Below are 13,312 nucleotides of genomic sequence, written 5' to 3'. Positions count from 1 at the left end.
TTTATGACCTTTGAAAGACAATGCAGGCAGCTCTGGTGTCATTTAAGTTATGGACAGAGAAAACTGGATGGGCCAAAACACAACTAGAACTTGATCTTGCTACTGTCATAGAAGACAAGAAAATATATACATAAACACATTAGCAACAAGAGGAGAAAGAGGAGAGCTGAGGAGAACCTCCATCCTTTACTGGATGCAGAGGAAACATACTAGGAAATTATATGGAAAGGCTCAGATATTGTCTTCTTCATTTCAGTTTCTACTAGTGAGACCAGTTCTTCTCCAGGTAACAAGGTCTCTGAGTGAAAAGAAAGGAATAGGGAGCAGAATGAAGGCCTCATATCATTCTCTACAACTCCCTGAAAGGAGACTGTAGTGACATGGGGGTCAGTCTCTGGTCCCAGCAACAAGTGACAAGACAAGAGGAAGGGCCTCAAGTTGCAGCACTGGGCTACGTTTAGTGGCAGAGTTACCACACATTTAAAAGGTGTGTAGATATGGGACTTATAGACACAGTTTAGTAGTGGACATGGCAGTGTTAACAGCTGGACTTGATCTTGGAGAGCTTTTCCAACCTAAACTATTCTATGACTCCATATGTTGCTATGTTTCCTATGTGAATAATATTTTTTCTATATATAATATTATAAAATAAATATCTATGACTATAATTACATTTTGTATAATAAATATATATGTGCAGGTTTTTGTCTGCATGTGAAGGTGGGAGGGATTGGCTCTAGTAGATCCCATCAGGAAGCAAAACATGGAGGCAGAGAAACACAAGAGGACTCTGCAATGATAAAATCAAGGCTGAGTAACACACTATTATGAAGTATCTAATTCTTATACTTCTCTGTCCAGATTTAAGCTCACAGAAATACTACTGCTGCATTACTGTGGAGACCTACTACACTATTACTCTTTTTATGAACCTCACAGATGTCAGAGAGCTTTAAAAACTGAAAGACAGAACAAACAGAAAAGCCAAAATCACCTGTGGCCACTAGCCTCTTAGTAAACTGAAAGAATTCTTGTTAAAGCAAGAATTAAACACCTTGGTCTTGCTTTAAACCTTTCTTCCCCTTGAGAAGAGCTTTATAATGTAGCTGAACCAGTTGAAGTGCAGGCTGCTGCTCAGAGGCACTCCCTCTTCCCCCTTTCTCCTCTTTTTCTGGGATGTCCTGTGCTGACAACTGTCTGATCCCACAGTGAACTACCTGAGATTCATAAACCACCACATAACTATTACTCAACATGTAATTATAGAATTTCATCAGTTCAACCTAGCAAGCCTGAAAGGATGCAGCAAGATAATCATGCTGCTTCACAGGCAGCAAAGGTCCCCCAGTAATCCTTCTGCTGTGCTGCCATCAATACCAGCCAAGCAAGACATCGTGCCAGTATTGATGCACACACAATCCTGCTTCAAATCACTCACCCAACTGAAAGCTAAATCTGGATTTTGTTTTCTTCCACTTCAGACTGTCTTCTGCCAAATTAGAGTTCAGGCATCTTATGGAAGGCTGCACAAAGCTCCACAGTATGTTCAAGAAGGCTCTGAATGTGCTGCCAAGATCACAGGAGAAGAGCAGGAATAGGGTCTCCCTCCACCTCATGCTTCAGCAGGATTCCAGAAGGGCTGGATTTGGGTCAGGCCCCTAAAAACTGTTCCACAACCAACTCCACATCACAGTTTTCCCTCACAGCACTCACTCCCTTATCTGCCACAAAAAGCTAACTTCAGTTAATCAGTAACAGAAAACAATGCCAGTGTTCAAAAGTGGCTCTTGCAGTAATACTTCAGGCATATCCCTCTTCGACCTTTCTTGACTGAAAGGAAGACATCAGCTTATAGAAATATGCTAGTGCCAGGCACCCTTGCTCAGCTGCTGGCCTGGGTCAAACCACTGCACCCGACAGTCACTGCTCTCAGAGAGGCATTCTTTCCCATCCTCCACTTTTGTCACTGCTCACATCCAATTCAACAGCCACACGGACACATGGCAAGTCAACCCACCCACTCACCAGCCTCATAGCTACACAACCTTCAGATCCAACAAGAGGGATAAGCAGAAACAGGCAGCTGTGGACAACAAGAAAAGGACTTAAGGGGAAACCCTAACGTAATTAAAAACATTTAACAAGTCAGTTGGCCTGGATAAAATGTTCAGAGACAGGGGGAAGTATAGGAGTCTGAAAGAAAAACATGGCAGGTATGATTCAGATACGCACTTTGTAGCAGAGAAGACTGCTACAGAAGACTGCTTGTGACTGTCTGCCAGCAGAAAAAGTCATAGGTTTGTGCATGCCTGCAAAACCACTGAAAACAAAAAAGCAAACCCACCTTTTGCATGCTAGGGGTTTATGTTGAAAAGCATGTTACAGTTGAGCTTCATCACATGCCAGTTGAATGTACAAGGCAAATAAAACACTTCATTCAATTCCAATGCATATTTTCTCCTGTCCTACACATAACCTCCACAGACAAAAAGAAAGGGATCTTACAAAGTAATGCACTGAAATCACAATAGGTAGTGGAGAGGAAGAGAAATTAGAAAAATAAAAGTTAAGCTAAAAGAAACTCCAAACTTTAAACAAAAAAAAAAAAAAAAAAAAACCAACAAAGCGTCAAATTATAGGCCTTGAACTGGAATTGATCAAGAACAAACCAGATTGTGACCACTGTTATTTTTCAGAAGGTGAGTGTTCTCAAAAACCAAGTACCAATTTGCTTTTTCAATTTTGGAGTCATTCAATCAGTGGCTAAGAATAAGGACAAAAATCATTAAATATAGAACAGCTGAAGTCCTATCTAGTGCTATTTGCCATTTCAAATTTAAAAACTCCATGCACTACTGAAATTCTTTAACCAGGATTTTCCAAGTATTACCATTAAGTCACATTCAGTACCTGCAACCCACAACTTGATACAGTCTTTTCGAAAACGGGGGAATTGAAAATGCTTTCGAACCTGTTTAACAGTTTCAAGTAGAAAAAACCCTGACGTTATCTTTTAGGAGTAAGAAAGAGCAAACACTAGAGACCTCAGCTTAAAGCCAGCAAACACACTTCCTCCCCAGCTCGCCTCCCACTCCCTCTGGATAAAGGGAGAAACAAACAGCCATACAATAGGCTGTGCCTGAACCTGAAGCAATAGGAACCCTTTTACTGACCAAATCTTTGCTAGTTCACAATTCAGCAAGTTGAATGGAGTTAACAAAGACATAGCAAGATGCCTACAACACATCCATTACTGCATCATGCTAAACATTAAAATAAACACACTGTTTTTCCTTGTAGTCTATCTACAGTCTGCCATCAAAATAGCAGTTTATTCCCTGATTCTGCTTTCCCACACCCTCAGCCCACTTGTGGCTATAAAACAGGCAGCACCACAAAACAAATTGGACCAGCCTGCTGATCAAACAGGGAACTACCCCACAGAAAAAACTCGCTTGCTGATCTGAGTCACCACATAGCCGCACGCTCACTAAAAGCAGATTAGAATGGCAGAAATGTTTAGAAAAGTATAACAGAAGGAAGGGATTTGGATTATCCCCTGGTGCATCAAATAAAGATTTACTAAGGCATAGAAACAGAAATGTTTTTGGAAACCCTTGCAACAAGTACAGCGCAAGTTTAGAGAACTGCTGCATCCAACACAATTCATGTTTTGTTTATGAAAGTATCTCCAGGGGATGGCCATAACTCTGGGCCAGAAAAACCAACCACAGGAGACAGCTTTTAGTACAGGATCAACCCATCAATGTTTGGGAGCTTCTAAAACACAAAGCTTTAGAAAAATTTTGAGACTACTCTATTTGGTTTTCTGACTTGTATTTTGAAAATCTGTTAAGATTAAACTAGCTCAGCCTCAATTATTTCATAAGGCACAAGTTTAAATGACAACATGATTTGCTAAACATTACATAATGTGCATCCTACAGACCCCAGGCTGCTCCTTTTGTGCAGCTTTTTCCAGTTTCTTCTCCCTCAAAACTTCCAAAACAATTAACTGCCAGTAGCAGAATTATGTTAAGGGCTCACCAGAAACTATATTAACAACCATACTGCACGGTACCATGCCAACATTTTTTCTTTATTTCCAGTGTATGACAGTCTGATTTTTATGTCATTAACTCAGCAGCAAGTGTTTCCAGAGTACAAAACAGCACACTGCTGAAAAAGACACTAAAACACCAATTCACACAAGTTTGAACACACAGTCTGGGACCACATTACCCACAGCTGGGATAATAAAAAAGCGGTACATCTTGTCTGCACTACACAATTGTCAGTGAGAGGGTGACTGCCCTCGTGCTGCAAATACCTTGGAAAGATTGAATAAGTCTCCCGTATGAAACATCAGAAACTAAAGGAAGCAATTACATAAAAACAAAAACGCTTTGAAAGAAAATGTTAAGCTAAAATAACACTTCTACATTCAACATGTTTGACTGCATTTCAGAAGGATAATTTTTTTTTTTACATTTCTGACAATACAAACCAGAAAAACTAACTTCACAAATTTTATCTGTCTTATGTCTACAAAAACACCACAATACTTGGTTTGTACTGCCAAAAAATTTACTGCCCTTACCACTACACAATCTGCACAAAAGAATCTTCTCAGAAATGTAGGCACAAAACATATGTATTATCTCTTAAAAATGTTTAAAAGGAAGTGTGAAGTAACAATTTTGAACTCAATTTTGATCCAATTTTTAACTCCAAGTATTTCAATATAAAACATCGGATATTTGCTCTGTAACAGCCCAGTACATGAACCAATACCTGGTTTTCATCGGCTTGAATATTTTAACAATGTATGCATATGACCAGACAAGTGACACTTCTGCTTCATAAAATAAGGTGCAGCATACTACCCATTATTAAACCAAAGCAGCAGTCATCTGGAAAATCACTACAACACGGGCAAATTGAATCAAGATCAAGGCAAGTGCTTAACAAGAATAGGACAGCTGCAAACATCAAAGTGAATGGTTAACTTCATTTACAGATACCTCGTCATGGACTAAATCCAAGATGAGCCCTATCAACAGAGGGGGAAGAAAACAAAATAATCTTTAGTTTATAAAGTGGTATTTCTAAGACTGGAACTCAAGTGGTCAAAACCTGACCAGATCAGCTACCAGTACAAATGAGCAAAGATAGGTTGTTAGTTATCCTGATACTTTAATGAGAAAAGACTGGTCTAGAAGCACCGGGCATTCAAAAAACTGTCATGAGAAATAAAACAATTCCTCAGGAAAGTAGCACTGGCAAGAAAGTCCTAATCTTTTATTTAGCACAATGCATCCCATCAGCTTTCTATCTTACAAGTTTATACTTGTAAGAAAGTTTTTTACCTTAGTTGTCCAAAGGATAGTATAAGACTTTCTTTATACATGCTGAAACTGAAATAATTTGATTCAGGGTATGAATTCACCCAAAGTACTTATGAGATGATATAGTCTTCAATATGTACCTCACCACCTACTATTAAAAGTAATGTATACAAGAAAATGCAAAACAAGTCACCTTGCAATTAGCAAAATGAAATTTTTTTTAGTCTATAGGAAAACATCTCTCACAATAAAGTAATCAATAATTTATTTTAAACAGTAGTATTCAGTAAAATGTAAAACCAATATTAAATGTGTCAAAATTATGGTATTTTATTTCAGTTAAAAAGCAATTTAAAAATCCTAATGAATTGTGACACCACTATTTACCATTACACCATTCTCAGGGCGTGATGGACAGAAATACTGAAGGGTGCTCTAGTAAACCAGTAAAACTAGTTATATGCTCAGCATGTCATAGAGCAGCTAGAACAGAATTTTTAGATTCCAATTTTTAGAGTAATTTATCATCTATCATTCTACTCATCCACCTTAATCAACATTTGTTCTTTAATGGAAACAGTTCATGCAAAATATCAACTTCTTTAAAATCTATGTATCCTGATAAAAGCTGACCAAAAGACATTTTTCCCCATCCCACTATTCAGCTTTTTCCACTCCAGCTCACATAAAAAGCGGGACTTTTTTTGCCCTATAAGAGCTCCACTAACCCAACCCATTTAATTTCCATATTACATACTCCAAATCTTAGAGCCTTCTATCTTCCCCTTCCACACAAACCACTCCAAGAGATGTGACAAGTGGGCTTTAAAATCAAAATGCATCTATTGTACTATCTACCCTCTTCTCAATGTAAGTACACCATCCACCACTGCCATGATTCCTTTCCTTTAAATGAACACTAGACAGTCTTTAGGCTTACGTTTCTTGCATTCTAGTAAATCATTCAGGGCCACTAATACCTTAATGTTTACCCCAAATAGTCTGTCTCATCCTCTTGACTCCCCTATTAAAGAATTGGCCTGCCTTAATTGCCTTCCGCATTACTGGTTTTCTCCCACACTGTTACCACTCTCAGATTTCTGGTCCTGCACTGTTTTGCTTTCCCCATTTTTCAAGCCTGTAATACAGAAACTCATCCAACCACAATCTTAGTGTATAAAAAAACACCTCCTGTTTTTTTAAAATATTACTTCCCCTAAGGACTGTCTTAAGCCTTATGATTACATGGTATCAGGTAAATTTCAGCTTGTTTAAAACAAGCAACACACAAAACTTACAGCTCCACACAACCTTTCTTAGTTTATTGCTCTGTAATGGTCCAAACAGCTGCCTCAGTGTCATCTTTCACACATAAAAAAAAAAAAATCACCATTTAGCAGAGGTTGGTAGGCACCTCTGGAGGTCAGCTACTCCAAATGCCTGGCTCAAAGTGGAGTAACTAGATTAGGTTGCTAAGGACCACCCAGTTTTTCCTGTCTCCAAGGACAGAGCTTCCACAAACTCTCCAGAATGCCTGTTTCAACATTCAGCCAGGAGTGTCCTCTCTACTTTAAAATTACAGTCTTTCGCTTGAATTTGTCCTTGTTGCTTTTCATCTTGTCACACAGCACCACTGAGATGAGTCCTGGACCTCACACCCTTCACCCCCCCAAATAATCAGGTACTCACACACATTAACAGGATCCCTCCAAGCCTTCTCCAGGCAGATTTCCAGCTCTCAGTGCCTTCCTGAGTGAAGGATACAGCAGTCCCACCATCATCCCTGTAGCACTAAGCCAGACTTGCTCCAGCATACCCATGACTCATACTGTGAGAGACCAAAACTGCGCTCTGCACTCCAGGCAGCGTTTCTGGTGCTGTGTAGAACAGAAGGATCACTTTCCTCAACCTGCTAACAGTGCAGCAATGGCTTTCTCCACCAAAAGAATGTCACTGCTCACAAACTGATGTTTGGTAGGCTGATTGGCACAAATCAGCAATCCCATGTCCTTCTCTGCCAAGCTGTTTTCAAGCCTCTCAGTGCCTAGCCTGTGCTGATGCATAGAGTTATTTCTGCCAGGTGCAGGACATGGCATTTTCCCAGTTTGAGCTTCATAAGCTTCCTGTCAGAGCATTTCTCCAGCCAGTCTGGGTCTCTCTGAACTCATCTGGTGTATTAGCCACTCTCTCCAGTTCTGTACCATCAGCAAACTTGGCACGTCATCAATGATGACAAATGGCCCCAGCAATCATTCACACCTGATCATTTTGTGCATCTCAAACTTAGCATTCCTTCAATAGTTTCCATCTTCTATCACAAGCTATTATTATCATATCAATGCAATATGTATACAGCAAACTATGAAAATTTGTTTCCGCTTCAAGCAAGAGGTGGAACTTAACCTAAAACTGGTATTTCCCACCTAAAGCACTTCACTTTCCTTCAGTGTTGAAAAAAAATGGCTTTCACCTCTAAGTTGTTAGAGATTGTCCCACTCTGCCCTGCACTGGTACAGCTTCCCCTCAAGTCCTGTGTGCAGTTTTGGGCACAATACAAAAAAAAAACCATATAAAGCTATTAAAGATCATCCAAAGGAGGGCAACAAAGAAGATGAAGGGTCTGGAGGGGAAGCCGTGTGAGGAGGGGCTGAGGTCACTTGGTCTGTTCAGGCTGGAGAAGAGGAGACTGAGGGCAGACCTCACTGCAGTTACAGCTTCCTTGTGAGGGGAAGATGAGGGGCAGGCACTGATCTCTTCTCTGTGGTGACCAGTGACAGGACCTGAGGAAATGGCATGAAGGTCAAGGAAGGTTTAGGCTGGATATTAGAAAAAGAATCCTCTGCAAGGACATGGTCAAAGCACTGAGTCTGCTGGAGCTAAAGAAGTGCTTGCACAACACTCTCAGGCATGTAGCTGTGACTCTCAAAGCTGGTCCTGCAGAAGAAGAGCTAAATTTCTGCGATCCTTGTGGGTCCCTTCCAACTCAGGATATTCTGTTTATTCTGACTTCTGTGTTTCCATACCCTATGAATTTCTTGTGTTCCTCCCCAGTAACTGCACTTGACTTCCAATCTTTGCATTGCTATCTCTCAGATTTGGCTTGCTACAATGTTGTTATCCACTTGCTGAAAACCCATACAACATGAAGTTTTATGGATGTAACACTTGCTGCAAACACCTTGGGACCTCTGTATAAAGTAGGGCTCATCATCAATGCACAGATTATGGGAGATAAGGGTTACTCAGGGAAAAATCAGGAAGATGAAATGTCATCTGATATCAAACATAAGCCTCAGATAACTTTCCAACTTTTTCTGCCTCTCCAATGTCCCAGTTTATGGTCAAACACTTAAGTATGTCATTTTGCTTGCTTTTAACCCTCAAAGAATTTTTGTAAAAAGACACTGCTAATCAGATCATGAATTTGCTTCATTCCCTGTTCCATACATACAAAATCACAGACAACAATCTGTTTGTTTTTAGAGTCACCAAAACTCTGCATCATCCTTGTCATCAGCTACATAAATGGAAAAACTATGTACCTTGAGGAAGATAACCTGCATAAGACATTTAAGCGCAAGTTGCTCAAGTTGATTAAAATTTCATTTAAGTCACATACCCAAAAAGAGAAACAGCATTCTGTGTGTGCTAGACATATTCCAGCCACTTCCCAGAGAAGTTCCAGTACAATCAAACTTTGCAGTTTTCCAAGTTTGGTTACCATCAGGAGGCAAGGGTACCTCTCACCAGCTACCAGGAGTAGAGAGCTGGATTATCTCCATCAGAGTCTATCGAAGTGTTCTTTCACTTATGCCTGGTAACACTTGCTAGTAACAGGAGAGTTCTCTAAACACTGCCTTTTAAATTAGATTTACACTACAACTTACCTAGCTCCTATCTGCAACAAGATGTGTCTGCAGCAGTTCCACAAATCAAAGAAAATGCAACTCGATCATGGCTAATTGTGTAACTAGCGCTGCTCTTAACAGCTATCTCACCCAGTCTATTGCCAGACAATGGAAAATACAAGAAAGTTTAAAAGAGGAGACAGTCCCAGCAACACACAAAAAGTTGAAAGTGAGATGACAATGAGAAGCTAAGAGATTAGAGGATAAACCTTGACACAAATTACAGACTAAGCAGCAAGAGATGGTCAAAGAGTAAAAAGAAAGGGTTGACAAGACAAACAGGGCGAAGAGAAACAAATTATTTTTTTCTTAAGAACTAAGTATCACAATTACTATGCAACGAGGAATTATTAACCAAAGTATTTTAACTTCACATTAAAAAAAGCAGCAGTTAAACATCAGCAATGGGGAGGTTTTTGCTTAGGTTTGGAAGCCATGTTTAAGCCCTTCAATGTTGCAGAAGTACCTCAGGAAACTTGATCTTTATGCATCTGTGCAAACTGAATTTCCTCCTAGTGTCCATACACACAATAAGGCTATTAATTACTTTTAGTTACGTCTGGGTTTTTTATTATCTGTATATGTTTCTGAAAAGTCTTGATGTTCACTCAGCAGACAAGGCCTGTTACACCCAAAATGCCACATAAATGCAGAATTCATTATTTCTCCATTGACTACTGTAACTAAAAGCTTTTTAAAATAATTTGTCTAAAACCAGCAGTATGTTTATCAATTAAGTGTCATGCACTACCCTTCCTGCTTACACCTACAAACCAAGAAAATGAGCAACCTCAATATCAACTGACTGTGGCTGCCTAAAAGTGATTTCCATTAAGTGCTGTAATTAGAATTGCCACTGACATGTGGGACAAGAACAATGAAGACTCAAAGCCAGAGCATGACTTCACATTAGTTCCAGATAAATAAAGACAAAAAGATAGATAGCTTTAGAGAGTTGACAAACATGTAACATCTTTAATATATTAGTGAGGACCCAGACAATGGGATCAAGTACACAGTATGTTCACAATGATACTAAAGAGGCCAGAGTGTTGATTTGCTGGAGGGCAGGAAGACTCTGGAGAGGGATCTGGATCAATAGGCCAGGATCAATTGTGAGGTGGTGTTCCACCAAGGTGGGAATAGTGGGGGGTATGAGTGAGCTGCTGTGGGTGCTTAATTTCTACTGGGCTTAAGGCACGGCAGTGATTCAACAAGGTGAACTGCTGGGTCGTGCTCAGGAGTCAGACAACCCCATGCAGGGCTACATGCTGAGGGCAGAGTAGCTGGAAAGCTGCCCAGCAGAAAGGGTCTGGGAGGTCCTGATCAACACCTGCCTGCACATGAGCCAGACATGTGTCCAGGAGGCCAAGAAAACCAATGGAATCCTGGCTTATATCAGAAATAGTGTGGTCAGCAGGACCAGGGCAGTGACTGTCCCTCTTGGCACCGGTGAGGCCACACCTTGTACCCTGTTCAGTTTGGGGCCTCCCACAAGGAAGACACTGAGGTGCTGGAGCTTGTCTAGAGACAGGCAACAAAGCCAAAGAAGGGTCTAGAGAGTAAGTCCTGTAAGAAGCAGCTGAGGGAGCAGGGGTTGTTCAGACTGGAGAAGAGGAGGCTCAGGGACATCTTATTGCTCTCTACAACTCTGAAAGGAGGGTGTAGCCAGGTGGGGGTTGATGTCTTCTAGGCAACTACTGACAGGACAAGTGGACATGGCCTTAGGCTTTGTCAGAGGGAGTTCAGGTTGGATATCAGGAAGAATTTCTTCACAGAAAGGGTTGTCAAGCATTGGAATGGACTGCCCAGGGAGGTTGCAGAGTCACCTTTCCCAGGGATATTCAAGAAATGGACATAGCACTTGGTGCTAAGGCTTAATTGATGAGATGGTGATCAGTCAAAGGTTGGAATCAATGATCTTGAAGGTCTTTTCTAACCCAGATGTTTCTGTGTTTCAAACCCATTCAAAGTAGAGGAAAGAGGTGGCAAGAACCAGATTTCGCAAATACAGAATGGAAGAATATTCCTTAGATATTCAAAGCCTACAGCTTTGAATGCAAGTACAGTATAAACCAATGCAGAATAAATATTGTCTTGATCTTAATCTCAACAACTGCTGAAAGCATTTCAATACAAAAAAGCTTACTTTCTTGAATAACTCCATTTACCTGCTTAAGTAACACATTCTAAATGCTTTACTAAATCAAACTTCCTAAATACCAATGGGAAACCACAGAAGGATGACTGTCTAGTCCACGACAGCTTTACTGCCATGTTACAACATTATCTTAATACACCACTAGCACATATGGGACCTTCCAACTCACCAATAGAGCATGGCTACACACAGTGCAGACTGAGTACAAGCAGTACCTCAATGACTTCAAAAAATTAAATCAACAATCCTGTCTGTAAGGAGAAAACAGGAGGACTAATTACTTTCATCCTTCTTCTTTACTGCCTGTAATAGGAAAAATGTGTTATCCACTATATGCCAAATATAATCTAATTCCATTTTAATACTGCATCTTCCAACATAAAAAGCAGTTTCTGTCCATAAGTGAAGATCCTTTCTATAAAATGGAGGGCACCAGTAACAGTGCCCAGCCACCAGCATTTTCAGCCATAACACCAGCAATCATCATTAATCTGGAGCCCTTTGCCCCTAAATACTCTCCAGCATTCAAAGCACATACCACTGATCACCTCCTTCACCTTCCCTTCACAGGACTACCTTGCTTGCAGGAGCAGGCCATTCCTCCATGTGCAGCTCCATCAGACAACCTCCCAGCCATCCTCCCTCACACAGGCAATGCTAACAAGCAGCTCAGGCTCCAAAAGCACAGTGCCCTCTCCAGCCATCGGCTACATCCCATCACCTACTGTTTCCCAGCACCACCAGAGATGCTGCAAGGACAATTGCTTGGGATGGTGTCCCCTACTTCATTATTTTCACTTCAGAGGGCAGCTGTGTGGTCACAGTATGGGAAGCTGTGGTCCTTTTTCCTCAGACCTGCCAAATCACTGTAACCAGGGCAGCTCCCCCACAACTGCCTGTGAACCCAGAACAGTTTGCAGTTTGGTCACCTCAGTGCTACCAACCGCTCACTTCCAACCACAGGACACTCTTTTGCTGAACTGAACTCTAAATATCCCCACTGCCATCAGCCCATTACTTTGTCAAAGACAGTTCCTGACTCTGGCCCTACTGAGATGGCAATTCCAGAGCCCTGCAGGAAGCAGACCAGAGGCCTCAGAGGCTGAGACTGGATCACCCCAGTTCTTACCCACTCCATCCACAACTGACAAGTTTTCCACCTGTTAACACACAATTTATACATGCACTTGTAATGCTCATTAGCAAAAAACACAACTCCTTCCAGATTTCACACCACTGCAAATACTCTAGATGCAGGCCATACCAGGTCCAGCTGCTGCTTGCATTCCCCACCAATTACTGCCACAGGCAAAACTGCCTCAACTCAGACAATTCAATTTAAACTACTGGCAATCATCAGGCAACTAATTATCAATTTGGGCATTGAGGAAAAAAAGACAACCTAACTTTTAAGGAAGTACCTTTTGTCCTTCTTCCCCAGGCTCTGCTTCAGTAAGAAACATTTCCCCCTCACCCTTCTATGTGAACTGCTCATTTGCATGGTTCCTTACTCTCAGTCCCTCCCCAGACCTCCAGCAAGATGACACAGCAGGCAAGGGTCAGCACATAATGGTTTTTCTTCCATACCTTACTTCTTACTCATTTTCTTCCACCGCTGGTTTTTCTTAAACTGTTACTCTGCTCTAGCAGGTGTGACTGCTCACGAGTGACTGCTGTACAGGTTGCAATCCCTTTGGCAGAGTCTGTGCCTCAATTTGGGCCTGCCACAGGCTCCAATCTCCTCAGGGGAGAGTCAACCATGGGGCTGCAGCCCCTCAAGGCATCTCTACAGTTACAGTCCTTTCAGGAGTGCCTTACCTGCAGCCCACAGTGCACTCAGAAGTATCCCTGCGCCAGTAGCGCCTCCACAGGAGGCAGTCCCATTGAGGGCA

The 13,312-nt window shown here is 41.3% G+C and overlaps 1 protein-coding gene across 1 annotated transcript in view; it reads right to left on the bottom strand.

The window, feature by feature from the left end:
• Positions 1 to 13,312, bottom strand: part of UGCG (UDP-glucose ceramide glucosyltransferase) — a 34,888-nt gene that overhangs the window by 18,791 nt on the left and 2,785 nt on the right. The window lies entirely within an intron of this gene.

Source organism: Zonotrichia leucophrys, chromosome Z (assembly GCF_028769735.1).
Source record: "Zonotrichia leucophrys gambelii isolate GWCS_2022_RI chromosome Z, RI_Zleu_2.0, whole genome shotgun sequence".
Classification (NCBI taxonomy): Eukaryota; Metazoa; Chordata; class Aves; order Passeriformes; family Passerellidae; genus Zonotrichia; species Zonotrichia leucophrys.
The sequence above is the reverse complement of the archived record's forward strand: the minus strand, read 5'-3'. Positions and strand labels throughout refer to the sequence as shown.